The 27,787-nt window shown below is 40.0% G+C and overlaps 1 protein-coding gene across 4 annotated transcripts in view; it reads left to right on the forward strand.

Moving 5' to 3' along the window:
* P4HA2 (prolyl 4-hydroxylase subunit alpha 2) overlaps positions 1-27,787 on the forward strand; it is a 291,582-nt gene that overhangs the window by 219,401 nt on the left and 44,394 nt on the right. Inside the window, exons 1-2 of one of the 4 annotated variants that reach the window (XM_081316757.1) lie at positions 18,169-18,251; positions 18,822-18,871. The exons of 1 other annotated variant lie outside the window; for it this stretch is intronic. The gene's annotated coding sequence lies outside the window, so the exon portion shown is untranslated. Of the gene's footprint in view, positions 1-18,168; positions 18,252-18,698; positions 18,872-19,249; positions 19,267-27,787 lie in introns of those variants that run through there. 2 more of the 4 variants (XM_081316758.1, XM_081316759.1) reach the window with 2 other exon arrangements.

The following is a 27,787-nucleotide window of genomic DNA, read 5'->3' on the forward strand; positions in this document are numbered from 1 at the left end:
AACTGTTTCTGGGTGGTATTCTGTGGCGCACGATCAGTCTCAAAATACACTGGTTTTTGTAATTTAAATTTCATAGTGTTAAGATTTGGAATTATATCCATGCATTACAGTTTATTAGTGAACACTGAAACTGTAAAATACTCTGGAAAACATTATTGAGGGAGATGGATTTATGAAATGTATTTGCAAAAAAATAAAATAAAAATGAATGAACAAGAAAAAAGAAAAAGCCAGTGGTATAATTCTCCATGACATACATTTGCAATAATATGATCACTGACCACCCATGGTGCACTGTAATGAATTATAGTGACATAATTCACCTCATTGGCCTGATAATAGAATGATGGATGCGATATCATTGTGGCTTATGTAAAGTATCAGTATAATAATAATAATAATAATAATAATAATAATAATAATAATAATAATAATAATAATAATAATAATAATAATAATAAGTTGGAAGGGACCTTGGAGGTCATCTAGTCCAACCCCCTGCTCAGGCAGGAAACCCTATACCATTTCAGACAAGTGGCTGGCCAGTCTCTTCTTAAAAACTTCCAGTGTTGGAGCATTCACCACTTCTGGAGGCAGGTTGTTCCACTGGTTAATTGTTCTAACTGTCAGGAAGTTTCTCCTTAGTTCTAGGTTGCTTCTCTCCTTGACTAGTTTCCATCTGTTGCTTCTTGTCCTGCTTCCAGGTGCTTTGGAGAATAGCTTGACTCCCTCTTCTTTGTGGCAGGACTCTGTAGAATACCAGATATTGTACATATCAATACCAGATGCTTATGAATATGCAGAATAAAGTAGCTATACCTTTCTGTCTGGGATTTCTTCCATAGATCTGTGACAAAAATGGAAAGTGGGCAGGGTTTTTTGTTTCTATGATCAGTTATCTTTTTTTTCTTACTCCTGTTACCATTTTTATTGCTTTTATTCATTTTTACATACGGCATGATTTGCAGAGGACAGGTAAAGCCCACCTTTATTATTTTATAAATACTCAATTCAGCAACAATACCTAATACTCCTTTCCTCCTTCACAACAAACCTTTAAGGTGAGTTGGGCTGAGAAACGAGAGACAAAGTCACCCAGCAGGCTTTCGTGCTTGGGCTAAGAGAGAGAGAGTGACCCAGGAAGGGTCCATGAATAACAGTGGACTAGACCCTGGATCTCCTTATTGTTGCCCAGCATTGATACTGTTACCCAAGATGGCTTCCTGCCTTGTATTCCTCAGCTGCCTTGACCAAGAACAAGATGCAACAAGAAATATGGGTTATTTCAGCAAAGAACCAATGATATGCATTCACCAGTGAAAAGTACTTTTCTCCATTTCAGAGACATCTTTAATAAACCTGTCGTGACCTGATTCATCAGGTCTTTACCTGACAACTTCTGCCTTTGTTGTTTTCACACTTGGTCTACACACAATTTCAGAAGATGGTTCTGGATCTTAGAAGGGTCATCACCTTCTTAGAGGATGAATATGAACCACAAGGAATTTTTTTTTCCTTTCTCAGGAATACATCCAGAGCCTCTGATTGTGTCTTCTACGACAAAAAGAGAGCCTTAAACAATGCATGTTCACTCTTTTCCCCCCCTCTCCCAAACTTGTCTTTAGTGCAGTATTTTGGCTGTAGATGAGGATTGGTTATGTCAGGGCTCCCCCTAACGTCAAAGCTCATTGTTGCAGATTTCTCATCAGTGAAATGATTCCATCAATGCAAATTGATGGAGGATGCAGGTTTGAAATTTTAGAAGTCCGTCAAACCAGTGATCTCCAAATATATTGTACTATGAAATATCAATCCAAACTTGAATATAATTCAATATATCAGCTGCTTTATAGTTTCATTATTCCAACATCATCAGTGCACCATCAGTGCAACAATCTCAATGTATTAATGATGTGACTTAGTCAGGAAATGAAATATCTACAAGCGAACAACCAAGGTCAGAGACCCTCAAGAACTTTACAATTACACTATAATAAATTAGTACACTGTGTACAATTGGGTGGTGCAAGACTGGAGGAACTTCCAAGTGCAAAGTTATGGTTACCTTCCCCATTACTGACATTTCCCCCCACATCTTCTACAATTCAACTGCTATTTTGTTGTTAGTCACAATATTTTATACTGTTTTCCCAAACTGATGTTAAAATATGTGAAGGCTATATGACCATTAAGATTGCATCAATCTTTTAGACACCAGGAAATATCTACAAAGCTATAGCAGGCAAACTAAGGATGCAAAATGGAAAGGGTTGTGCATATGTGCATGTGTACGTGTGTATTTCACACAAGCAAACATATTATTCTTTTTACTAGATTTGGAAGTATTTTTACAATCATATCTATCTGTTTTTAATGTGTATACTTTGATTTTCATGTTTTCTGCTTTTAAATGGTATATGTGAATAATGACTTTTGGCGATCTTTAAATACAATATTTTTTAAAATTATTTTTGAACCAAGATATCTTGGTTTAACTTACAGTTGTGTCCAAAATCTGGGACCCATGGGTTCTCAGGGAGTGGAATTTGGGAAAGTTGTGACTGCTTCAGTGCTACTGGCTGCTGCTCCACTGCTGGGCTCGTTACAGTCACCTAATTTTCAATGTTTCTGACAGTTTCCCAGCCTGTCTCGCAATCCCTGGCTCTTTCCTGCACCAGTAGTAGCCACTTATCTGCCTACTGGGAGGGGAAGGGGAATGGAGGAATATGGAATAGGAGAAAGGAACCCCTGCATGTCCTTCCTGGCCCATGTCGCACCCCATGTGTTCCCCAAATCTTGTTACCATCCCTGATGTGCATGGTACCTTTTGTGCAATTCTCAACACTCCCAAGCACCTTCCCAGTGCACACACACACCGCACAACAGACAGAAGGGAGGGAGGGAGGGTGGATTTCTAATACTCCCAGCCAGTTTCTCATGAGTAAACTCAATGGGGAAGCTGGAGACAGTTGGAAGTCATTCTTGCTCCCACTGCTTTTTTTTGCCCATCTGTGGCCATGGTGGCGCAGTGGTTAGATTGCAGTACTACAGGCTAACTCACTGCTCACTCCAGGAGTTTGACCCTCACTGGCTCAAGGTTGACTCAGCCTTCCATCCTTCTGAGGTCGATAAAATGAGGACCCAGATTGTTGGGCGCAATAGGCTGACTCTTTAAACAGCTTAGAGAGGTCTGTAAAGCACTGTTAAGTGCTATTGCTATTGCTGTTCTATTTCTCTAGAAGCAGAAATAGGAAAATTCTCTGAAATGATCCAATGGGACATGGGTTTTCTAGTAGAAATATAGATGTAAAGTTATCAACAAATATTCCAGTGTAGCTAGGCTGACTGTGTCTTTAAAAAGGCACAGCTGATATACCAAACAAAATTGGTAATGAACACAGTGGATATTCCTTGCAGGTAGGAATAGAATCATGGTAACACAAAGCCCCCAGCCTCCAACCCAACTTGAGACTGTCCAGGAGAATAGCAATAGCAATAGCACTTAGACTTATATACCACTCCAGACTGCTTTACAGCAGGGCTTTTCAACCTTTTCACCCATTGTATGACTTTTAGGATATGACAACATCCGAGTACCACCAGTCACCTAGCAAGGTGTCAAAAACTTGACCCCTCCCCCAAAAGGAAAAAAGTGATGAAGTAGAGGTAGTCCTCGACTTACAACAGTTTGCTTAGTGACTGTTTGAAGTTACAATGGCACTGAAAAAGTGCCCCCAAAGCCACAGCCGAGCAAGACACCTGCCTGCCTGCCTGGCAGTGCTTTTCCTCCTGTCCGAGGTTTTCATTGTTGTGAGCATTTCTGTTGAGGATTGGCAGTGGGGGTGAGGTGCGGGGTGTTTGGTTTTTATTTCCCCCATCTGCTGTGTGGTTGTAACAGATTTTGGTCACTTCACATGACCCTGGGACACTGTGACCATCATAAATATGAATCAGTTGCCAAGCATCTGAACGAAAATCACAAGACCCTGGAGATGCTGCAATATTCCAGCTGATCGGCGCTTCTTCTGGGCTCAGCAGAAGCGCCAGGATCAGCGCTGAGCTCCAGCTGGAGCCTGGTGCTGATCCTGGCACTTCCGCTGAGCCCTGACAGCCCTGAAGAAGCGCTGATCCTGGCACTTCCACTGAGCCCTGACAGCCCTGCAGCTCCAGCCATCTCGCTCAGGCTTGTGTGGAGTTGCCACCGCTTCAGCTCATTCCCCTCCCCCGCTACCACTTTTCTAGGATGGTTGCGTACCACCTGCCAGGTATCAATGTACCACAGGTAGTACCCATACCACTGGTTGAAAAGCCCTGCTTTATAGCACTCTCTGGGTGGTTACAATGTCAGCGTGTTGCCCCCATCAATCTGGGTCCTTATTTTACTGACCTCGGCAGGATGGAAGGCTGAGTCAGCCTTGAGCCACTCAGAATCAAACTGGCAGTAGGCAGAGTTTGCCTGCAATACTGCATTCTAACCACTGCGCCACCAGGGCTCCTATACCATTTATTAATGACACTGAAAGATGATATTAAAAAAAAATAACAATCAGGAGGAACAGAACTGTACTTTAACTCTTTGCCTCTTTCTCAGGGAGTGACTCAGCTCCAGACCCAACCCTAAATCCTGTCTGCATAGGGCTGACATAATCAGCATCCTCCAAAAATGTCTGCAGCTGCCTTTTCTGAGTACTTTGGATATATAATTATAGCCTTAGATGTTTTTGTTGTGTTAATGGCTTCCATTTTCACCTAGGAAAAAGATTTCTATGGTATCTACTGGCCCTCAGTGGCTCAATCCAGCGGCCATATGTTAGTTCTTAATTCACAGGTAGTCCTCAACTTACTAACAGCTCATTTAGTGACCGCCACTTATAACCACTGCAGCATCCCCATGGTCACATGCAGTGGTGGGATTCAAACATGTGAATCTCTGTGTGGATGCCACTTCCAGAAGTCCATTCTGGGCCTGGGCAACAAAAAATTAGCTACCGGTTCTGCCAAAGTGGTGCGAACTGGCTGAATCCCACCACTGGTCACATGAGCAAAATTAAGATGCTTGCTTGGCAACTGACTCATAGTTATGACTGTTGGAATGTCCTGGGGTTATGTAATCATCTTTTGCAATCTTCTGACAAGTAAAGTCAATGAGGAAGCCAGATTGACTTAAACAACTGTGTTACTAACTTAAGAAGTGCAGTGATTCACTTAACAACTGTGGCAAGAAAAATCGTAAAATGGGGCAAAACTCACTTACAGTAGCAACATACATTTTGGGCTCAATTGTGGTGATAAGTCAAGGACAACCTGTACAAATTCATAATTGCCCAAAGAGAACTCTCATGTTCTTTCATTAAGATTCTGAAAATTGCTCTAAGATTTAAACATGGTGTATATAATAGATGTTTGTGCTTGTGTATGAGATAGTGTTAAGATGCTTTACAAAAAAAGATGTCAGCCAAAAATAAATGTGCCAGGTCGATGGATAAAAAGTAATGATCAATGGAGATTTCAAAATGCCCCTTTTGAGCAGAATTCAGAATTGAGCAGATAATGAAGTCACTGCCTACTTTAAACAATATTTGTGCTTTAAAATCTGCTGAAAATGAGAAAATATGCCCCTGAAGTCCTTGAAATCCTATTTGAAGAATTTATATGGCAAGGATCACGTCACATCAGAAAAAAAAATGTACACAGATAGCCAAGTTATGGAATACAGTCTAACAATGATGCCATACATTTGTAGTGAGTAGAATAGTTATATATAATTACTATAGCTATGAATAATAAAAGCACACTATATTTAGAGAACATAAAAGAGGAGAGCTCATCCTTTCTTTGTATGTGCTACACATATTGAATTTTGGCCATATGGTGAAGGTTAAAATAATACTAGTGACTGCCAATTGCAGGATCTTTCTGCCTTCAAATACATTTCCGTGCTTTTGTAAGCGTGCAAGAGAGTATGGCTTGGAGGCCATTGGGTTATAATTTGTTTTACTATAATTACCATAAGAGGCAGAAATACGAGCCAACAATTTGAATCCAATCAGTTCTTATTTTCTTAGATTAAGGAGTAGGGCAAAGAGTGCATTATCATAAACAAAGCCTTCCCTGACATAAATGATAAATGTGGATTTGCCTCAAGCTTGTGGGATCTTCCTTGTGGCTTATGGGGACCTAGAAGCATACCAATTAGGGCCAAGGTCTAAAAATAGATATTTAAAAAGTGGTCCCTTCAACACAGTGGGATTTATCTCTCTGTGGGTGTTTTAAATATGTAAGATAAAGGATATTTCTGCCTGATATTGCATGAAGTAAAACCAGATTCATAGCTGCAGTTTTTCAGAGTTTCTGTTTTCATTATGAACACGTTTAATTTTTTAAAAAATCTACTCTTGTTCATCCCAAAATCGTTGCTGTTGTTTTTCAACCACCTAATTTGGGTCAATATGGACTATAATTTTTATTAAACAATTACGTAAATTCCAAATTTTCTATGGCTTTAATGCAAATCACTGATTTGTCCATGTGTGTGTCTAATATAGATATATGCGTACACACACATATTAGTGCATGTGTGTATGTATTACAGAATGCCAGGGCAGGGATTACCATATGTTTCATTTCAACCATTTTGAACATGAAACCTTATGAAATCTCAACTCCAGTGCAAAAAGGATTGTTTCAAGCATGTTGAAAATAATTCAAACTGAATGGCTTTGTTTCAACTTTGAAATGCTGTCAGAATTTTCAGAACAGATCCTTCTCACTGAAACGGGACATTTCATGAAGTTTTATGTGGTTTAAAATGAATCATTTTCACATGTCTAATGCACATGACATACATGATACATGTGTACTTTTGAATTTCCAAGAAAGGTAATCATATTATATTAAATTGGGACTACATGTGAGGCAGGAGATCTACAAAGGGATCTGTTGTGACTTAGATTTAATAATGTAAATAAATGTATGCCAAAAGAGTATCTCATTTAGAATAATGTCAAGATTTTGTACAAACTAATTCACTAACATCATTTTCTTAAATTTTCCTTTTTTCCGAACCTGTGATTTGCATCATGATTAAAGCACCTGTTTTCCCAACTGTTTTATTTTAGTCGTTAGGCTTTACAAATGCACCCCTCTTGTAATCAGGCTTTCCCTGATTTCTATTTGTAATGGAAATTTAATTCCAATATTATGTTGTCAACATATTGTTAATTGGAAAGAGCACTTGGATTGTATGTGTTAATCCTCTGTTCAAATGGTTTGACATTAACTCAGAGAATACTGAACAGATGCAGTGGAACATTTTCCGAGATGTAGCAGTATTTCCTCAAGGAGAGAAATCAGAAGATGATTTGATAACAGAAGGATATTCTCATAAATGGTTTTCTTACAATTAACAAAAAGGTTTAAAGCAGATAAAAGATGTTACATTTTTGAACTAAGTAAGACTGAAAGTGAAATAGAATGAGGTGGCAATCAAGAACATGTTATTGCTAAAATGTATAAACTTTTGCTGAACTATGAGACAGAAGAAGTGAAAGACTGTAGGATAAAATAAACTAAAATAAACTACAATATACAAATGGACAAATGGGAAAAATATGTGGTTGAAATAATGAAATTTGCATGGTATTCTAGTCTTAAAGAGTTTTTTTTAATAAAATGTTGTATCATTGGAATTTGTCATCAGAGAAATTGTCTAGAAAAGAAAGCCAATTTGGTCTAGTCGTTAAGGAACTGTGCTAGAAAGCAAGAGACTGTGAGTTCAGATCCTGCCTCAACCATGAAAACCTCCTAGGCCAATCACTCTCTCTCAGCCCAACCCACCTCATAGGGTTGTTGTGGAGAAAATAGGTGGAGGAAGGTATTATTTGTAAAAATAATAAAGGTAGGATATAAATAAGTAAAATAAAATAATAAAAGTATTTCAAATCTTTGCTGGAAATGTGAAGAGCATGTGGAAAAAATATGGTACTTTTTCTTGACTAGAATAGAGCTGGAAGGGACCTTGAAGGTCTAGTCCAGCCCCCTGTTCAAGCAGGAAAACCTATCCCGTCTCAGACAAGTGACTGTCTAGCCTCTTTTTAAAACTCTCCAGTGATGAAGGGCTCACGATTTCTGGGGGCAAGCTATTCCACTGGTTAATTGTCCTCACTGTCAGGAAGTTTCTCCTTAATTCCAGGTTGCTTCTCTCATTTATCAGTTTCCAACCATTGTTTCTTGTCCTGCCCTCTGGTGCTTTGGTGAATAACGTGACCCCCTCTTCTTTGTGGAAGCCCCTCAAATACTGGAATACTGTTATCATGTCTCCCCTATTTCTTCTTTTCTTTAGACCACTAGTTAAACCCAAGTCCTGCAGCCGTTCTTCGTATGTTTTAGTCTCCAGGCCTTTCATCATAGTAGTTGCTCTTCTCTGAATTTTTTCCAAGGTCTCAACATCTTTTTTGTGATATGGTGACCAAAATTGGCTGCAGTATTCCAGGTGTGGTCTTACTAGGGTTTTATAAAGAGGTACTAATACCTCGCATGATCTTGATTCTATGCTTTTTTATACAACCCAGGATTGTATTAGCTTTTTTGGCTGCTGCTGCACACTGCTTGCTCATGGTTGAGTGATTGTCCACTAGGACTCCAAGGTCCCTCTCACAGTTGCTGTTTTTGAGCCAGGTCTTGCCCAGTCTGTACTTGTATCTTTTTTTTAATTATTAGATTTTTTTTATCCTGCCTTTATTACTTTATAAGTAACTCAAGATGGTAAACCTACCTAATACTCTTTCCTCCTCCTATTTTGCCCCCAACAACAATCCTGTTGGTGAGTTGGACTGAGAGAGAGTAACTGACCCAAGGTCACCCAGCCAGCTTTTATGTCTAAGGGAAGACTCAAACTTACAGTCTACTGACTATGGATATTGAGGCCAACAAAATATGGGGATCTTTCACTTTTATTCTTGGATGGGGTTACATTTCCTTCTTCAAGAGCAGTGTCAACCTTCTTAGATTCACAATTCCTGCTCAAAAATCAACTAGCATTGGGAAAGAAATCCTTTGCACAGTTTCATCTGGTGCTCCAGTTTCATCACTTCCTGCATTGGGAAGTCCTTCAGCAGTTATTTATACCTTAGCACTTCTCAATTCAACTACTGTATAAACAGAGGCATAGAATCAAGCTCACATGAACTATTAGTACTGCTTTATAAAGCCCTAGTAAGACCACACCTGGAATACTGCAGCCAATTTTGGTCACCATACTACTAAAAAAGATGTTGAGACCTTGGAAAAAATTCAGAGAAGAGCAACTAAAATGATCAAAGGCCTGGAGACTAAAACATATGAAGAACGGCTGCAGGACTTGGGTTTGGCTAGTCTAAAGAAAAGAAGAAACAGGGGTGACATGATAGCAGTGTTCCAGTATTTGAGGGGCTGCCACAAAGAAGAGGGCATCAAACTATTCTCTAAAGCACCAGAGGGCAGGACAAGAAACAATAGTTGGAAACTGATAAAAGAGAGAAGCAACCTGGAATTAAGGAGAAACTTCTTAACAGTGAGGACAGTTAACCAGTGGAACAGCTTGCCTTCAGAAATCATCAGCGCTCCATCACTGGAGGTTTTTAAGAAGAGGCTAGACAGCCACTTGTCTGAAATGGTATAGGTTCTTCTGCTGAGCAAGGGGCTAGACTAGAAGACCTCCAAGGTCCCTTCCAGCTCTATTCTATTCTATTCTATTCTATTCTATTCTATTCTATTCTATTCTATTCTATTCTATTCTATTCTATTCTATTCTATTCTATTCTATTCTATTCTATTCAGCTGCCCTTGAAGACTACGCAGGAGTTTCAGCTGGTCCAGAATTCAGCAGTACAGGCAGTGATGAGTAGGCAGTGTGCCAGTGTCACCTTACTTTGTGATTTGTAGTGCTTGCCAGTATCCTTGTGGGTGTGATTCAAGGTGCTGGTTATTATCTATAAATCTTTATACAGCATAAGGCTCAGTTATTGAAAGGACTACTTATCTCCAGTGGTTATGTATTGAGAGGTGTGGTGGCTCGGCGGCTTAATGATCCTGAAGATGGTCTCTGCTCCAGCGGTTCAAGTCCTAGCACTGTGTAGCAGGGTGAGCTCCCATCACTTGCCTCAACTTCTGCCCACCTTGCAATTTGAAAACATGTTCCATGCAAGTAGATAAATAGGTACCACTTTGGTGGGGAGATGAGTTGGTGCTCTGTACAGGGAGTCAGATTCCTACTGGCTCTGGAACTTCCTGGTTGTGACACCCATTTATGAGGAGGCTCTGGGGATGGGAAGTATTTATTTATTATTTATTATTTATTACCGGTAATTCAGTTTATATACCGCCCTACTCCCAAAGGACTCAGGGCGGTTTACAAGGCAAAATTTAAAAACAATACAATATAAAATTAAAATTAAATTAAATTAAGTCTAGCTGCAAAAATTAAAATCACAATTTAAAAACATTAAACCCCTCAGTCCAGACCAGATAGCTCAAAGAGCCAGGTTTTTAGGTCCCGGCGAAATGAACGAAGGTCAGGGGCAGTCCGGAGTTCTGTTGGCAGTTGATTCCATAGGGCAGGCGCGCTAGTAGCCTAGACTGACGCTGTAGGGAAAACCTATTGTCTTTCTTTCTGGTGCGAAGCCAGCCTGGCCTCCTGTGGTGCATTTGGGTAGTTCATGAGCGTGTCCTACAACAGAGCTGATAATTTGGTAGCCAAGCTACTACTCTGCAATATCACTCTGGCTAAAATAACAATGCAATACAACAACAACAACAACAACAACAACAACAACAGATATATTCAATGTTCTTGATCAAACTGTCTATCAGGAGTTTTTAAGTACAACTATGCCTTTTCTGTCATGGCATCTGCTTTCTGCAATAAGATCTTCTCTGAGAAAGCCTTAAAGACCTGTTTCCCCAGGCCTTGGGTTAGAATGTCTGGAGCCCTTGCTTGAGGTTTTTGCATGTTTTCCATATATTTTACTAGCTGGATATATATTTGATTGATTTAATTTTTACAGTATTTTATCTTATCTTGTTTACATTGTGAGGCACCCAGAGTTTGATTGAGGTTAGGTGGCACCAAGATCAATCAAACAAGCAAAACAAACAACCAAACAAAGATTTGGCATTCATTTTGTAGGATTTTTATTTTATTCACATTTATAAATTTGAAGTATGTCCCATCTTTCATCTGCTTCTTAGTTGCTCCTGAAAAATAACATTGCAAACTAAAAGCAACCAGTGATAGTGAATCAAACATCAAGTAATCAAACACCAGAGGATTCTCCCAAGATAAAATTGCCCTGGAACTTCAGGCATGTGAAACTGAAATTTCATAAAGATACAAAAAGAATAGGGCTTGGTTTCTGATGCCAGACCTACATTCTCCCTCCCTCCCTCTTCTATCTAATTGTACATTGCCCAGAGCAGTCTTGGCAATGTACAATTAAAAACATAAATCTTTTTATTTTGACACACACATGCCATGTGGAAAATAAGATCTTTATCTGGCACTTTAACAAACTGATAATAGCCACCAGATTTATTTATTAAATTTACATATGACCTGATTCTCAATGATTCTGGGCACTGAGCAGATCTGATTCCTCTTAATAGTTAAGAGGATTACAAAAGGAAATATACCGAAGGTTGCTTTTATTATTTGATTTGATTTATCCAATGACATCATACAAAATGCTGAAATTTTAATGCCCATTATTAGGTATAGACAGCTATGGAAATCTTCTCCTTCAGAAATCCAGCATACTTGGAGTACTGGAAAAGCCAAATTATGTAAAATCTACGCACATTTCCATCCATATTTAATACAAGGCCATTGCAAATAGGCCTAACAGCTGCATAAATACAGTGTGATGGTACAAATGGGTCCAATGGGTCTCACTAAGGCAGACATGTCAAACACAAGGCCCGGGGGCTGGATCCGGCCCGCGAAGTGGTTTCATGTGGCCCGCGAAGCCATCCTGGAAACAGTGAGGGAACGGCCCCCACTGCCTTGGCCCTGGCCCAGAGACCCTCCTTCTGCCAGAGACCCTCAGATCTGTCCCACTCCTGCCCAGGCCCCCATAGGCACCCTTGATGCGAACGATGTAAAGCTGGCCATGCTCACCCAGTAGGCCATACGCACTCTAGCCACGCCCACCCAGTAGGCCATGCCCACCCTGGCCACACCCACCCAGCCCCCTGACGGCAACCGCAATGCTGATGCGGCCCTCAATGAAATTGAGTTTGACACCCCTGCACTAAGGAAATGATGGGTAACACAGAGATAGAAGAGGGATCATGGGAACCTATTCAGATGTTCTCTATGAAAGGAGAAGGACACACGTACTAGCCTTGTCTCCTTCATTTGCCAGCTTATAACCACTGTGCTGAATGAAAAAGTCTGAACATAGTGTCTTTAACTACTGAATGAAAGAATTTCAGTCTCCTGTGTAATTGAGGACCTCATCTTTGGAAGGGTCTAAGATGCTAAGAATATTAAACTGAATACAAAACAAAACAAAAACGGATGGTACTAAAGACCAACACCTAGCATTAACTAGTACACAGAGATGGCTTCTAACTCCATAGGTTCTGAGAATGGATTGAGCAGATTTAAGGTGTTTAAAGTCTTTGTTATGCTGAATTAGAAATTACAGATTGGCTGAAAGAAGGCTGGTGATTGGTTCAGAGGTGGTCTTATTAATCCTGGGAACCTTGAGGAAGGACTAACAAGTGCAAAGGGAATGATCTTGATAGATCTTCAAGAAGTGGAAGCTTGCTCGCAAATAAGAAGCAGTAAGGCAGAAGACAAGGGAAGAGAAGACTGGAATAGACATTAGGCAAGCTTGTGTTTGATAGAAGAGGCAAAAAATATGTATGAAAGTTTAGACAAGGAAGATGGCCGGAAACTTGAAACTGATGCTGAGCATAATTTATTGTGTAGCATAACCAATTGGTTCTAAGAACAGTTTTTCTGAATCATTCAAACCCAAAACAAATCACCATCTTGAAAGCTAATTTCCATGCCACGTGCTCTTCACATTTTGTAATTTAACACAGTTAATTCAGTTTAACAACAGATGAACAATAGGTTATAATTTAAAAATATAATAATAATATATCCAAGATTAAATATTCAATATATAAAGAATAAAAACATAGATCAAGGATGAATACAAAATAGCAGTTATAGACAATGTTTAAGTTAGAACACAAATACACACCTTAAAAAAATATTCCTTCAGCCTATCAAGGAATCCATTTATCTGACAGATGGAATAGTTATATAGAGAAATGCACTTTTATTTTTACTTGTGTCATTAAATTGTTGCCTGAGAGTATATTGGAAGGGATATGAACAATTCCACCAACTCAAGTACCATTTCACCAACTAAGCAGGATGTTATATAGTTTGAATAAGCTCTATTTGTAATTTGAGTGGAAATTTAAGCTTTTCTTTTATATTTCTCATGAATGAACATGCATCTGTGAAAATAATCAGGAAGAAAAGCCAGAAATCAAAGCATGCTAATTATAGTCCTGCAGGCAAACTTTAAGGTGCATTCCTCCTGCTGAAAAATCTCTGTTTGTGCTTACTGGCTGCTATATTTGAATTTGAAATTTAACTTGATTCCAGGAAAGTGGTACCATTTGTCTGATTATGGCTGGTTTTGGAAAGTAAGGAAGATTATCAGGCCTTTAGGCTAGACTTGGGTATTGAAACAAGATCTGCCAAGAAGGCGGTGGCAAATCACTTCCAAAACCCTGCCAACACACGCTATATTTCCTGGAATATACAAATATGCAAATACAGCAAGATTGTTGTGTATTACAACTTGGGGAAGAGTACATTCCACTGGCTGGAGGACTGGGTTTTGCCTAGCATACCTAGGCTTACACGCCAAAACAGGGCATGGCTGGGATCCAATTTGAGAAAACCTTTTCAGGAATGTTAAGGGATAAAATAAAATAAACATAAGTAAGGTATAAGGCACCTATCCTTATCCGTTCTGCAGGGACTGGGCATTTAAGGTATGTTGATATACCACATATCCCTGCTCCCAGGTTCCACTTTTTACATCCTTACTTTGAAAATATTAACAGAATAAAGGTCTAGAACACAAAAACACATCTACTCACTGTATTTCCTATTTATCGCTATAAAGCAGGTTAACTGTGGGCTCATAATCAGTTTCCATAATCAGTTCTTCCACATAAAAATATAATGACTTTTGGTTTTGGTTTTACAGAGAATTAGAACTTGTAGAAAGCATAGTGAAATTGTAGGCACCACTAAAATAGGCTTAAATCTTAGCAACCGCATGGACAACTTTTCATCATCTCAGCATGTCTCCAGTAGCGAGCTGTTCCAAGGATATTCTAACACAGTAATGTTTTGATCCCATCCATTCACCTATCTGTTACTTCCCCTTTTTCTATTCCTTACAACTTTGCAAAACGTGGCAATGTTTTCCAATTGACCATCTGCTGTCATCATAGAGCCCAAATATGTGAGCTTTGGCTCGCTGACTATGACCTAAAGGTGCAGGATGGAGGTTCTGTGGGGCAAATAGGGCAGGTAATAGTATCTCAGTGTTGCCTGATATAGGAAGATAGAATCACAGGAGACATGGTGTGGGCTGCTCATAGGGAACGCAACCCCAATGCCTTATACTGGGGGTAGGCAACCTTGGCTCTTTTATGACTCATGGACTTCAACTCCCAGAATTCCTGAGCCAGCTGGCTCAGGAATTCTGGGAGTTGAAGTCCACGAGTCATAAAAGAGCCAAGGTTGCCTACCCCTGCCTTATACTGAATTTGCATTCTTGCTTTGCAAGGTCCCTCAAGAGTTGGTGCTTTCTCCACTCCTGTTTTAATATCTACATAAAACCACTAGAAGTGACCATCTGTCACAATGGGGTGAGATATCATCAATATACTGATAATATTCAGTTGTAGATCTCTTCCCCTAGTGCATTAAGCAATATGTTTTATTGTGAGCCGCCCTGAGTCCTTCAGGAGATAGGGCGGGATATAAATCCCATCAATAAATAAATAAATAAATAAATAGACTGCCTTTTCTTGGTGCCTGGAGGCTGTTGAGGTCTGGATGGGCAGCAATTGGTGAAAATTGAACCCTGGCGAAGAGGAAGTGGTTCGTGTCTGGAGCGCCTTGATTCCTGGAGAATTACCATCTTTGGTTGTAGATGGGGTTTGAGAGTTGTGAGTCCAGGAGAACCCCTAGACAAATCCAGTGCATAATCTGGGGATTCTCCTGGACTTGCAACTCCTGCTCAAGGAGCAGGTGGCAGTCGTGATCAGGAGTGCCTTTGCACAACTGCATGCTATATGCCAGTTATGCCCATTCCTGGACCAACAGACCTTCTCATAGTCGCCCCATTTCCTGCTGTCTCCTATGTGAACTATTGTAATGTGCTCTGCATGGAGCAGCCCTTGAAGAACATCCAGAAGCTTCCATTGGCACCTATTCAGCTCAAAATGCATAGGGCCACATAATTTTGTGCAAGTCCAAACATGCACATGCATCACCTCTTTTGCAGGAGCTGCACTGGTTGCTGATTTGCTTCACGGTGCTATTGAAAGTGCTGGTTATCACCTTTTAAGGCCCTTCTGGCTTGGGGGCCAGGTGATTTGAAGGATCAGCTCTTCCTAACTACATCTATATGGCTCACCAGAGCAGGTAGGCAGGGCATGTTGTAGGTCCCCACTATCAAGTACATCTGGTTGGATTTAGGAAAAGAGCTTTCTCTGTGGTGGCTCCCTCCCTTTGGAACATCATTCCCACACAAATAAGAACATCATTCCCACCTTGTTGCTTTTCTGCAAGTTCATGATTTTTAACTGTGGATTTTTAATGTTGATGCTGCCCAGAGTCACTGCGTGTGAGTTGGGCAATGAAGGAAGGAAGGAAGGAAGGAAGGAAGGAAGGAAGGAAGGAAGGAAGGAAGGGGTCATTCATTCTTTATTTGATCATGGATTGATCAGTTGGGTCTTTTGGCAGTCCATGGAACTCAATAGTTATCTGATCTATAATTCATTTTTTTCTGTCTCTTATCCATCCCTTTTTCTCAATGACCAACTTTCACAGCAGTACACTATGACTGTAAAGACCATAGCATTAACTACTCTGTTCTGTGGCCTCCAGTTCTTCATGTTCAGCTCATTAAGCCGGTGCAAAGTGAGTGGATTTCAGTGTTACATTCAGGATCATGGAGGCACAAGGATTCAGTTTGTTAAAGCAAATACAAATTCACCGTCGGAAAGTAATTTGGGTGGCAGCACATTGCTTCAAGCTAGTCAGGAAGAGAATCTTCTCAGATTTCTTTCCCAGGGCTGCCCAAAGTGTTCCCAGCTGAGGCAGCTTTGGGAATGCCGAAGGCCCACAGCACATACCACAGCCATCCAGCCCACATGCCTTATATGCTTGCATCCTACACCTGACCAAGTCTCCAATTGTGGATTTTGAGTTATGAGATAATATATGTTTTGTTTTTTTGTCTGACTTCCACCCTAGAGTTAGAGACTCAGAGTTTCTCAGGGCAGAAATTTTAATTATAACAACAGTTGTACAGTTCTATCTTAGACTGAAAGAACCAAAGTTAATACCCATTCAGCTGTGGGAAAAACAAATATTATAAATAATTGCTGCAGGAAAACCATGAATCTCTGGGCTGGGGCAATAAACCATTTGTATGTGTCTTTATTTTTTATACTGGTAAGGCAGAAACAATAAAAATCTCTTGATATTTCTCCAAGCAATAATGATCCCTTGATATCTACCCAATATTTCAAGAAGAATAATGTATCTTTTCCTTGTGTCATTTCTGACCTGAGATATAAACTGCAATTCTAAACATTTGCCATTCTTTTTCCTTTCATTTCTCTTAAAATATTTTGCACAGAAATAGTGATGTACCAACATTCAGAAGATGTTTATGTTATGTTTCAGGTTTTACTATCCCCATTACTAATACAGTAGCCTGTACATATCAAAATGGAAGAGTTGCTTTGAAGCCATCAGAATAGAGTTTGATGTGACTATTTTAGAAGACATTTTACCTTTCAGTTCAAAATCAGGGGATTTTTTTCCGCTTAGAGAAAGCTCAACTTCTACATTTATTAATGACTGGAAAACCATTATGGAATTTTTGCTGAAAAAAGAAAAAAATGATTTTGTGATTTTTGGACTTGATGATTAGAAATGATAGATTATGGAAAAACAGAAAATTATGATGTAACCTTAGAGAGAGAATTTTTAAAAAATGCATTTGAAGCTACTGTTAAGAAGATCCAAATCACTTTTCTGTGAGCTTTTCTTTTTGTTTCTTTGTCTTTCTTTTCACATTCTTTTCTCTTCCCTTACTATTTTTCTTTGTTCTTCATACATTCAGCTTAAAAGCAGTTGTTTTTATTTTGTTGAAAACCTCGATAATAAAAAATATTTTTTAAAAAACAAAGTGGCTGGCTACATACGTTGCAAGAGAACTGAATCACATTATGGCTTAACATGACAGATGAACTCAGCCTTGGTTTAGATCAGTGTTCCTCAGCCTTGGCAGCTAGAAGCTGTGTGGACTTCAACTTCTAGCATGCTGGCTGGGGAATTCTGGGAGTTGAAGTCCACACATCTTCAAGCCGCCCTGGTCGAGGAACATCACTTAAGTAACTGATTTGGACAAGAGCTCATTCAGTAAGCCATGCTTAAATTAGGACCTTACGTGTACCCAGACTCGTAGCCATATTCCGCAGACTTCCAATGGTTGTTTCTGGCCATTTCTTCTGCGGAAAACTCTTGCCGATAAGAGTTCTTAGGTATGAACCACCATGCTGAAAAGTAAACGTGCAAATTGGTTGCTACAGCAAGACGAGGCGGGATGGCGAAAACAAGTTCCCAGGCGGCTCAGTTGTTTCGAAAGTCGAGGGCGCAGCTCTTGGAAGCATTACGGCATCGCCTGAGCCTTTCCTAGGTTTGTCCCAGAAGCGCGGGTGGAGGGAGGGAGGAGGGAGAAGGAGGGGTTTCCGACGTGGCAACCGCTCAATAGGAGCGCAGAACGCCAAGTGCATCAGCAAAGGGAGGGCGGGACTAGAAGCGGCAGGGCTGTTCTAGAAAGCGCGGAGTCGCGTTGCTTGTTCTTAGGCGAGCCGCGCCGACGCCGCTTCTTCCCGGGCGGGACAGGATCAGGGGTTCACCTGTGGGACGCCTTGTACGTTGCTTTGATCCCGACCGTCGGTATCGCCAGACCAGCGTTGGGTGCTCCTTAGCCTCTGCCATCCCTGGAGCTCTGCCGCTCCCACGCTTCCCCAGCTCTGCCCGCCTGCTGCTTGCCCCACGGCTCTCCGGGCTCCTAATTGCCCGCCTCCCGCTGAACTGGGACCTGCGCCCTCTTCCTCGCCCCCCACCCCACTCCCTTGCCCTTGCGCGCGGAGAAGCGCGCGATCCTATACAACATGCCCGCCGAGCGGCAAGACGCCCCCGCCCCCCAAGACCAAAGCGGCGGGACTTGCGCCCAGGCGAGCCTGTCTAGGATTGCCAAGCCCATCATCCCCCGCATGGCTCCTGCAAACCCCCCCCCACCCACTTGCATGGCAGGTTATTAGGAACGCGCGCCGGCGAAAGCCGAAGCTTGCCGGCGACGCGTTAGGTTAGACAGACCTGGTGAAGGCGCAGCGGAGGAGCGGCGGGGCTGGCGATGACTTCATCGCCGAGCCCCAGCTGCAGCCTGGAAGGGTTTCCACCACGCCATAATAAAAACTCCCGCTTAACTTGTTTTCAGGTACAGGCCAGAGAGCCGAGCCAGAGAGCGAACGCGGTGGTTTCTTGCAGGTAACGCTTGGAGACGCTGCCCGGGTGATGGCGGGGAAGGGAGGAGGGAGAGACGGAGAAAGGGAGAAGAAGGGCGTCGGTTGGAAGAAAGCTATTTCTGGGAGAGCCCCGGCCGGGAAATGTTGACGGACTTGGCCGGGCGAAGTCCCAAGTTCGGAAAAAGCTTAGCCTTTAACCGCACAGGGGCAAGTTAAGTACTACCGTCCCTCGGCCAAGGGAAGGTGGTTTGCTCGCTCCTCTTCCTCTCCGCTTTTCTGACTGGTGGTGGGGGGGAATGACTCGAGGGAATGGCAATCCGCCACGACCCCATTCTGCGCTTCAGAAGGTTTTCTCGCTGGGTAGTCGTGTGTATCGGCACGTAGACCTGAGATTTTCGATTTGCTACATCCCAGAAGGTGATGGAACGGGGGGGGGGAGGGAGGGAGCTAAGTTTCGGGAGAGCCTTGGAAGTTTGGAGCCCAAGCAACAAATGGGAATGGGAAGGAGAGAAAAGAAACTCTGCTATTTAATCTCCCAATTTGTGAAGGATCTTCCAGCAGGCAGCCAGCCAGCCAGCCAAATGATTTTGCCCTTCCTAATCTAACCGAGCAGTGAAGGCCGCAGATTTATCAGCTAGCTAGGCCTTAGGAAAGAGAGGGGAAATCAGGGCAGCGGTTTCCTCTTTAATGGTGGTTTTCCTCTGTCAATTTGTCTTGACAAAGTAGGAGACTAGAGAGACCCCGTTGAGGTAGCAGTACTATGGCTTTTTCCTTCCATGGCTTTGTTTATTCATTATGTTTAACCTGCCCTATATTGAGCAGAGTTAAAAGGTTGTTCTAAGTATATACACAATGTCTCTTTAGTTCTTGTAGGGTAATGTCAAAAGTGAAGTTAGAGGGGGAAATGGAAAGCCAGAAATCCTGGCAATCACAATGAGGCGGATGTCCTTTTTCTACTTTCCATTCTGAAGTGCTTCAGAGAGTGTCTTGTTGCATTAGGCTCTCCCAAGTAAGATATGATTCTGGCTTAATGTGTGTGCAGCCAACTATGGTTTATTCAGTGAACCATGGTTTAACTTGTATGCAACAGAGTTTTGGTTTGTGAACATGAAGATTTGAGATCCATTTTAGGACTTCATTACATTACATAACTCCATACAAACAATTTACAACCTGATATTGCACGTCAGTACCGAGACTAAGCTGTCAATAAATTTCTAGGACTTAAAAGTTGGGTATGAAGAGATAGGTTGCATGCAAGATAATGGCTTTATTGATATTTGGGGAGAGACAGTTTAACTCTACCACAAGATACCGCATTCTGTATCCCTTTTATGACCATCTTTTTGAGGTCCATGAATTAGAAAATTGTCCAGATGGCATATTTCACTGTCAGATTTATCCTTTGCCTTTCTTCCAGGAACTCTACATTCCAAAAGCATATGAAGTCAGGATTAAAAATCAACAGTGTCAGCTCCAAAGCAAACAACATTATTTATTAAGAAAACTATTTTTGTAAAAATTATTTGTTTATGGAACTTCCCTCAGTGGGTGGAATTCAAAGAATTTATGTGTATGTGTATGTGCCTTTAATTCAGTGTTGATTCCTGGTAACTGAATGGACTAGTTCCTGCAATTTTCTTGGTAAATTTTTCCAAAATTTGTTATTGCCTCCTTCCCAGGGCTGAGAGAGATTGACTGACCAAAATAACCCAGCTGGCTTTTATGCCTAAGGCAGGACTAGAACTTTTTTTCAATGAAATGTGCTTAGTAAAATATGATTTGATAGACAATAATTAGTTGAAATATAATGTAACATTCAAACTGTGACATAGAGGTTCTGCCCTAACAAAACAACTATTTAATGAGTAAGCAAATATCCAAAGCATATTTCTTCCTCTTTATTTTGTTTATTCCTTCTGATTTCAAATCTGTTTCCTTTTTTCACCCCAATTCATCAAAACTGTTACTTCTAACTGAATACAAAAATCCAACTGGAGTTTTTCATGCCTTTCCTGTTATTTTTCCTGTTACCATATATTCTTGCAGTTCAGATAAAGCATGCATAATCCTGGCCTAATTGCTATTTTAAACATACAGAATAAATATTTCTGCTGCCTTGTGATTTTTGGTAAAAATTGGGTTTAAACTATCAGAAAGTTGTAAGAGTGGAAGCTCCAGATAAATAAGACCTTGATCTGTGCCATATTTTAGACTGCCATGACCAGTCAAAGAGCAGCTATAAAGCTATGACATATTTTTAAAAATGTTTTGGCTTAATGCGAGTTTAGTCACTAGCATTTGAAACCATGATTTATGCTTTATATAATGTTGGAAGCTGAAGCCAGTTTTGAATATTATTGTCGATACTGTCTAATAGTCCAAGTAATTATGGCATTCTTTCTGTGACAAGAATGCCATTTTTGTATTTGATATTGATGCACAGATGGAAATTATCCTTCATTTTTGAGTCATTTTTTTCTCCTATGTTTAACTTGTTTGCTATTAATAATTTAGAGGGAGAAGATAATTTTCCTTGATATTTAATTATAAGTTTCTGAATGTTCAGGAAAAGATTCAAAGCAGACTTATTTCAGCTAAGACTTCTTTCCAAAGTTTTTACAGCGGGGATTTTACAGAAAGATTTTCAATATGATTTTCTTGAAAATCTTCTGTCCCAAAGTTATTTATAGACATATCTGATAGAATATTGCATATTAATGCTGGACTGGGACCAACAGGTGCAATTACATGTCTGCTTCTCCAAAGTTTTGGCTAGCTCTAGAATGGAGAATACAACCTAGCTTCCTTTTCATGCTTGGAGTTTGAATAGACCAGATCTTTTCATATATTTGCCTTAGAGTTTTTCTCTTGGAGTAAGAGAAAGATAGAATAACCAAATTTAAAGTCATCAGAACAAAACCTCATTGCAGCTCTAAAATGTCTTTCAGGACTAATCCAATGTTAGTATTTTTAAAGCTGCACAGCCAAGAAGTCACAAGGTTACTAACTTTATTAAGATAAACTCATAAGATTATTGGTATATGGTTCCACTGTATTTAAAAAGGCATCTGAGACACCAAACACCCTAAAATTTTAAAGCATAAAAAGATTAAATGTTTAACATTTAGTTGTTTAATTATTTGCAGATGTGCATTAAACTTTTGGCATGGGAGGTGGTGATGCAGGCATGTGGAAGGGATGAGTGTAGTGTTTTAGAGATGCAGTGTTCAATTCTGGACGCCAGCTGGAAAACAGTTATCTTAGGGGAAAGAAGCATTTAGTAAGGCTCTTGGTTTAAGAGATTAGAACAGATACTTGGTTTTAGCAAGAATTGTGGGTATGCTGTAAAAGAGCTTCTGAATTCTAAAGACTTTGGGAAAGGCCTGTGCCTTATGGATGGATGGAAGGAAGGAAGGAAGGAAGGAAGGAAGGAAGGAAGGAAGGAAGGAAGGAGAGAAGAGAGAAAGAGCTATGGACCTGTATGGTCTCACATTATTAGTTCCTTTTGGCTTTTAAACTGACTTCTTTTTTGCTTGCCAGTTGTGCATCTAAAATTGCACTTTAAAAAACTACAGTACAGGCTCTTGCCTCATCTATCTCCTAATCCTGAACTATGGCATGGTTTGACTGCTGTAGCATCAGCTCAGAATGCTGTTCATTCCATTTAAAGTCTGCAACAAAGAAGACAACATCTTGACAGTTTTGCTGCCCCTTCTCATAAAATCTACTTGGATTTTGTTTTGAAATCATGATCATAATCTGAACTAAGATTGGGGATGGAGGATTGAACATTCTTTAGTGACATGCTTGATGTTACTGCATTGGTCAGCTGAAGAGAATTATTGTAGTAGGAATTATTGTGAGGCAACTGTAGATTGTTTTAAAGTACTATAATCCTTAGAATTACATACAGTTACACTGTCAATACCATTCCGCTCAATGGATAAATCTGCAGTGTGATATTCTGCATTTATTTGTATGTGAATTTACACTGAAACTGCAGCTTCAGTTTTAGAAAACTATGTTAATTCTTTGTGCTGATGACATAATATTCAGTGCTGAGCAATACATTCATATGTGGCCCTGGAATTGGTTTAAAAGAATTGATTTGTTCTTTGAGGCTCCCAAAGATTAATTTTACAATGTTTTATATTTTCAGAATGCTTTTATTATTGCTTTTCTTTTCTTCAGTTTACAACAATATCATGCCATATCAATTATACTTTGTGTTATCTTTTCTCAGCTTAATTACTCATAAGGCGTTACAGTATCTTTTAAGCTAGTCACTGCAGGTTCCATTGAAATGTCTTAGTTTGCAATTCTATGTGTGATTTATATAGGAGTAAATCTTAACTGATTCAGCAGAGCTTCCTTCTAAGCAGCCAGTAGTGTTAGATTATTTCCTACTGGAGCTGCACAGCAGCCACATTTTTTATTTTATGGTTTGGGGCTTCGTACAAATAAAAAAAACTGGTATAAATGGAAGAATAAAATAAAGAATTCATGAGCAAGAGTGTGGTTTCTGAATGAAGTTGTTTTTACTTGCTGCTTCAATTTAAAAAAAAAACTTAGAGCAAGGCCTCTAGACTCACATAACCTGAAATTGTTTATATAGCAGACACTTCATCACGGAGTCAATATTGACTATACCCCTGATACCAATATTATGTGTCATCTGTGATTTTGGGCCTGGCATTTAATCATTTAATAGGGATGATTTTACTGGTTATGCATAGTTGTATATTCAAATGCAATGGGAAACATTGCTGTGTTTCAGATTAGGTCAGTTAAATAAAAATAGGTTAAAATATATTTTTCCGAGAGCTTGATTTGCTGAATGGGGAGAAAATAAACCTCAGATTTAAGGTGCTTGAGTGACTGGCAACAAATATATTGAGAACTTAAGCTTGGATAGTTATAATGTGGATAACATTGATCGTATATGACTATGTAAAAAAGGTTTGATTTACTGTAAGAGCGCTGCCATTTTAAATCAATCTTCTGTTGACACCTAAGTTAAAAAGTAATTAGAGCAATTGTAAAATAGTAATGTGAAATTCATTAAATCATGAAGCAGGCTAGCATGTGAAAAGGCAAAGAATCACAAATTAGTGTCCAAAAATCTGTAAAAATGATAAGATTGATTACAAGTAGAAATGGCTGGTGGTTACAGTACTTCAAATACAAAAAAGTTGATTTATTCATTTCATGTGATTGAAAATACTATATATTCCTTCACTTTTTTTATTAGTGCTTCCTTTTTGGACAATATTGAAAGTAAATACCTTTCTTTGCTTTGGTATAAAGATAATGGTACATTTTAGTGCTGTCTCTTTTACCTGTTTGTTTCTTATCAGCAGGTAAAAATAACATATAACAGGCACAACAATTAGTCTACAGCTTGAGTTGCTATTTTGAAAATATTTTAAAGTAAATTCATAACAAAGCTTACATCTGTCAGTGGTGTTATAAATTAAATACACTTAAATTTTATTGTCTTTCTGCCCATTTTATTGCTTTTTGTGGAAAAAAGAAACAGAAGAAAGCGTTCTTTCTGTTGTTCCAGAATCCTTGGCAATTTTACATCAATACTCTGGGTTTTATGTAGAATTCTTCCCCTGCTTTTTTTCCATTTTGATGGAAAACACAAGAGAAAGACATATTTTTCTGCTGCTTTTCCAGCTGCGCTCCTTCTATTTGGGTCTTTTTATTTCTCTATTGACAGTGGGGTAGTGTTTATGGAAAAGCAAGATTTGTATCATACTGTAATTACTCAAATCTTTTAAAACTTTGGAATGTTATTTGGACATTGATGCCATAAGATAAATTATAAGGAAAAATATTGTTACTCTTTGTAAAGGTTCTTTCCACCCAATCAAGATTTTGCTGAATTCAAGTGAATCTTGTGTGCTGTTCTTAAAATAGTAACTTTCTTCAGGCGTTATCACTGAGCGAAGGAGGGAATGCGCATGCCAATTTTGACTGCTAAAGAACAGCATCTGAAAGTATGGCACTGGGGTGGCACCCTTCTCTTTTAGAAGGGGAATGAACGGAAGTGGTTAAGGAAGCATTTGAGTGCAATTTTTATTATTTCAATATTCTTCTGTATTCCTTCCATTTAAGCACAGATTTCACCAGTAGTAACCTGCCGAAACGATTTGCATGGATTTGTTTGACAGACAGTGAAACAATTTACAGCAAAAATGACTGCGATTGCAGCAAACACGTCCTTAAATATATCCCTATCCTTAATCCCCAAGTGTCACCCATCACCAGTGTCAACCATGGTATCGTGTAGGTTACTTGAATTCCCACTCCAACTTGCTTTAATATCCTGTAGTCAAAGTAATTCCATCCTTGCTCCTAAATGTAATGTAGGAAGTGTTCTGCCACCACTGAACAGGATGAGTTTAACTTTCATTGTCTGATCTAGAATGAGTTATAGATTTCAGGCTTCAAGACTATCACTCACTTGCTTCTTATTAGAGAATAGCAAGGGCAGATTCCAGGAAATCTATCCAGATGTTATTTTAAGACTGCTTTTTATATTATTTGTTAAAATCAAGGCTCATGTTTTATATTGCCATTAGCAGAAGACTTTTCACTTCTAATTGTAAAGTCTGATTCATTTGGTTCAAACTATGTTCCTTATGCCTAAGATGAAGTAGAGACTTCAAATCACTTTAGACTTATATAATGGCATTAATAGACAAAGACTGCCAGTTTCTTTTGGGAGGGGAATTTAATTGGGACACATAAGTTGTGGGTCAGAGTTGCAAGTAGTCTCTGTAATATGTTTGGGATGGTTGTTGTTAGCTGCGAAGTCGTGTCCGACTCATCGCGACCCTATGGACAACGTTCCTCCAGGCCTTCCTGTCCTCTACCATCTTCTTTAGTCCATTTAAGCTCACGCCTACTGCTTCAGTGACTCCATCCAGCCACCTCATTCTCTGTCGTCCCCTTCTTCTATTGCCCTCAATCTTTCCCAGCATTAGGCTCTTCTCCAGTGAGTCCTTCCTTCTCATTAGGTGGCCAAAGTATTTGAATTTTAGCTTCAGGATCTGGCCTTCTAAAGAGCAGTCAGGGTTGATCTCCTCCAGGACTGACCGGTTTGATCGCCTTGCAGTCCAAGGGATGGGATGGATTCAATGGTAAAAATGATAATTTTTAATATTAGAAAGGGAAAAGTGTTAAAATATCAGGATGAAGCACATTAATTATATTTATGTTTACAAAATCTTTTTTGTTTTGTTTTGGCTTTGTCCACTTTCTGGAACATAGTCAGCAGAAAACTTCTTAAATACAGGAGCATTTCCCCTCAATTTGGAAAAAGTTGCTATTTGTGGATTAAACTGTTAAGTATCCTTGGGTTTCAGTGTCTTTGTGTGCACTTTGTCCTTGAATCTCAAGTCACAGGTGAACTTGAATAAACAGAGACATATGGAGAGCATATGAACTTTCAGGATGTTTATGTTTCCACAGTTAAGATTTGAGCAACTCACAGCTTCTTAAACTCCTCCTTTTGAGAAATTGCCATCAAGAAATGTGCATTATTTTCTAGCTAATAGTGTGTGATAAGTTCCTTCTGTGCCACATGCAGTCAGAATGTTCAAAATGTTAAATTATTTCTTTTCATGTGGCAGGCATAATAGTTGTGATTCTGAATTTTTCTCTTTGTCAGTATGAATGTAGAGACTAAATGATGTTGTATCAGAAATGAGGAACCCATGGGCCTCTGTATATCTCCAACTCTTAGCAGTTGTAGTTAATATGACCATTGCTGAATCATTCTTCAACAGCTTCTGGAAGGCTACCTCTTTTCCACCTGCGCAACTAGCTTGAGAAAGAGGGAATACATTTGCTTCCACTTTAACTTACTAGTAAGATGTAGTGGCTGCGGGTGGAGGACTGTTCTGTATCTGGAGCTATCATCTCTTGTCTTGGTTGGAATTGTATTGCCCCAGACAGACCCCATGTGTAGTCTGGGGCTCCTCCTGGAGTCACAACAACTGCTTGAGGAGCAAGTGGCAGTCGTGAATAAGAGGGCCTATGCTCAACTTGTGTTTGTACTAGTTGTGTCCTTTCCTGGATTGGGAAGCTCTTCTTTTAGTCACATGCCCTGGTCATCTACGACAGGCATGTCAAACTCGTGACGTCGCGTGACATATCGGAGCTTTTTCTCCATTGCCGGCAACAGGGTGGGCGCGTTTTTGTTGCAACACGTCCGGCACGTGGGCCGGCTGTTTGACACCCCTGATCTATGATATGGACTATTGTAATGCTGTCTACATAGAGCTATCCTTGAAAAGTATCCGGAAGCAGCTGCTGGCACAAAATGTAGTTGTCCATTCAGTCCTAGGGATACAGGTAATACCTTTGCTGCATGAGCTGCTTATTTGCTTCTAGGTCCAATTCAGGATGTTGCTTATGACCTTCAAAGCCCTTCATGGCATAGGCCCAGGTTAGCTGAGGAGCTGTCACGTCCCTATTACATTCACCTGTGTGACCCAGTTTGGCAGGAAGGGCATGTTACGGATCCTGTCAGCTAAAGAATTTTGACTGGTAGGGTCTAGGAGGAGAGCCTTCTGTCATTGCCCCCACCCTATGGAAAACCTTGCCCCCTAAGGTGAGGCCAGCCCCCACCCTTCTGGCCTTCCAGAAGAGTGTTAAGGCCTGGTTCTGTCAACTAGCATGGGATCCAATAGTGATATACCATTCCTGGAGATGGTTGGTGGCTTGATGTCTCTGTTTTTTTTAACTTTGTCTATTTCTGTAAAAATTTTATGCTCTTTTTATTGTAAACCACTCAGTCACTTAGATAGTGAGAAGGGCAGGGTGTAAATTTGTACAATCAATCGATAAATAAAACGTAAATTAATGGTTTGTATCCTAACTAGATTTCTTCAAATCAAAGGACAGCACTAATATCAAACTC

The sequence above is a fragment of the Vipera berus genome (assembly GCF_964194415.1).
Source record: "Vipera berus genome assembly, chromosome: 2".
In the NCBI taxonomy this organism is placed as follows: domain Eukaryota; kingdom Metazoa; phylum Chordata; class Lepidosauria; order Squamata; family Viperidae; genus Vipera; species Vipera berus.